The 3028-nt window shown below is 30.9% G+C and overlaps 1 pseudogene; it reads right to left on the bottom strand.

Annotated features, from left to right (window-relative positions):
- Positions 1 to 927: 927 nt before the first annotated feature.
- On the bottom strand, positions 928 to 3028 carry LOC130975036 (probable serine/threonine-protein kinase PBL23; annotated as a pseudogene).

The raw sequence follows: 3028 nt of genomic DNA on the forward strand, positions 1-3028 counted from the left end.
AATGAGGAAGAAGAAAGCTTGGGTCCACTTAAGTGCTGGGCCGGTTGGGCTTACGGGTTTGGTTTGGGCCTGGTTCAACCAGTCCAGTCCATTCGGTCCAATTTTGGGCCAAATTCTTCGAAATTAGTGTCAAAATTTTCGTTTCGACGAGCTCTATCCTAATTTAATATAATATTCACGTTTCTAATTTTTTATTAAAAATTAATTTATTAGCTAATTATTTACTAATTTAACGGATTTACACAGCGGCACCATGTTGATTCTACAAACCAGAAATCACAAATAGAGAATGAGAAGTTAACGTGATATTAGGAGTAACTGTGTCGGTTGTGATTTGGTTTAATTATAAATTCTTATTTTTAAAATTTTAAAATTTAAAATTAAAATTAAAATTAATCAACTAATAATCTGATTTATGATTTTAATTTTAATTTTTTTTATTCTATTGTTCACATTATTTAATATTCTGATTATTCTCTATACTTTTCTTACAATTTTTATAAAGAGATTCGAGCGTGTGTGTTTTGATCAAACTGTTAGGGCATGATGTAATTGTGTGTGGGTGTGTAATCGGGATTACAAATTTACAAGTATTATAGGCATGCTGAAAGACGAAGAGTTATATATGTTTGTTATGAAATAGACAAATGAAATTTATTATATAATAATAATAGCAGCCTCATAGATGAACAATGTTAATAGTAGTCTATCATAAATTATCTTTTTTATTATTATTATTTTATTATTAATCTATATAGACCAAAAAATATGACACCAAAAAAAATATCTAGAACTATAAACGAATTCTTACACAATCCACATGTAGGAATTTAAAAAAAAAATAGGTTTGCCTTGACTCCAATCAACGGTAATAAAAATTTGTTAATATGACATTTACGATATCATAAAATGGTTCACAAATCTCTTCTAAAAATTGCATTTCATTTCACTATCCTTGTTTTCCTTAACATTATCATTATCATCGTTGTTGTCATTGTCAGTATTATTATTAATATCTTTATCTTTATCGTTGTCTCCGTATCCGTCATGGATTTTATTCTTATTATTATCACCATCGTTGCCATTTTCGTCGTCATTCGAATTGTTGTCTCCATTAAAATCGCCACCTTGAGTACAATTGTCGTTTAAGGAAGCATCTCCGTCCACCTTCTTGGTTGCTAAAAAGGAAAGAGCAGTAACCACATCACTGATCCATGGCCTTGTTTCAGCTTCCTCTTGAAGACACATTGCTGCTATTGCTAGAGCTTGGTACAAACCCTTTATGGGGTATTTATTTTCTAGCAATGGATCTGCTATTTGTACAAATTTTCTTCTGTCTCTTAGAAGTGGTTGTGCCTGAAAATATATGAGCACAATCAATCACTCAATGTTAAAGCCTCAAACAAATTTTTTTGTGGAGAGTATAATCAAATAGAAAGTGAATATTTTTGGCTAATTTTTTTGTTACCAAATATTTCCGTTCTTATAAAAAAAACGTCAATTTTACTCTTGATTTAAAAAAAAAAAATTCGTCGTAGCATATCCATATAAATATTGATAGCTAATAGAAAAAAGTTTCAAAACATACCCAAAGGACTAAGTTTGCTTCCTCTGTTTTTCGCGAATTATCAATCACTCTTCTTCCTGTGATCATTTCCAAGAACACAACTCCAAAACTATAAACATCTGATTTTATAGTCAATTGTCCTGTGGATGCATACTCGGGTGCGCAATAGCCATAGGTTCCCATGACCCTTGTGGATACTTGTGCCATTTCATCACCAAGTATACCAACTTTTGCAAGTCCAAAATCAGATAGTTTTGGATTGAAATTTTCGTCTAAAAGAATATTTGATGCTTTGAAATCACGGTATATTACAGGAGGATTCGCTATTTCATGCAAGTATTCGAGTCCTTTCGCTGCACCTTCTGCAATTTTTATTCTAGTTTGCCAATCCAATGGTGTTCTGTCTGGATCGATGTCTGAAAAGCGAAAATCATGCAATATAATACATATTTAATTATCTGATAATTAATTTCTAATTTTAGTGTTAGCATCCTACTAAAATGGAATAATAATTGAAACTAATTTTTGATATGCAAGAATTATATTTACTTACCAAGTAAATGATCCTCTAAAGAACCATTAACCATGTATTCATACACCAAAATCCTTTGTTCACCTTCAGCACAATACCCTACCAAGTTGACAAGGTTAGGGTGTTTCAAAAGACTCAAAACCAAAACCTCAACAAAAAATTCCCTATTCCCTTGAAATCCATTCCTGTCAAGTTGCTTCACAGCAACAACCTACATTACAACACACAACACTTTAGAACGCTATAAATCGAACGATCGTTTACTAATAACTCTCAGATAAACAAAATTGGTATATAAAAAAATCAGTATATTCGAACATAAACTATGTTCGAATACATTAATTTTCAGATATACCAATTATTATCGAACAAAAAAGTAACACAATAATTTTTAAAGATAAGTTGAAGTAATTACTTGATCTGTGCTTTTAAGGTATCCTTTGTAAACCCTACCAAAGCCTCCTTCACCAATCACATTGGAAGGGTGAAAGTTTTGAGTTGCAGCACATAGTTCTCTAAAAGAAAAAGCTTTTGAGGTAATATTCCCTTTTCCAAGTCTTGCTATCTCCTCTATAAATTTTCTCTTGCCACTATCTACAACACAAAATTTGTTCAGATTTTCAGCAATTTTTTTCTATAAGTAATATATGTGGATTTGTGGTATTATTTAACATTTAATTTAATATAAAGCACAAGAAATGACACATTAATTTGCATGTGAAAAATAGGAGATACATTATTAAGAAACTAAAAAAATAAAAAATAAATTGTTGAATGATTAGAAAGATTAATTAAAATTTATTACCAGTTTTAAAAGACATGTTGGCAAATGCTGCAAGAGTTTTTCCTCCATGGTAATCCCCAATGCTCCTCCTCAATGACCTCTTAATCCTTGGGTCTGATGTATTACACCATGCAAAGCAACTCAT

The sequence above is a fragment of the Arachis stenosperma genome, chromosome 1 (genome assembly GCF_014773155.1).
Source record: "Arachis stenosperma cultivar V10309 chromosome 1, arast.V10309.gnm1.PFL2, whole genome shotgun sequence".
Classification (NCBI taxonomy): domain Eukaryota; kingdom Viridiplantae; phylum Streptophyta; class Magnoliopsida; order Fabales; family Fabaceae; genus Arachis; species Arachis stenosperma.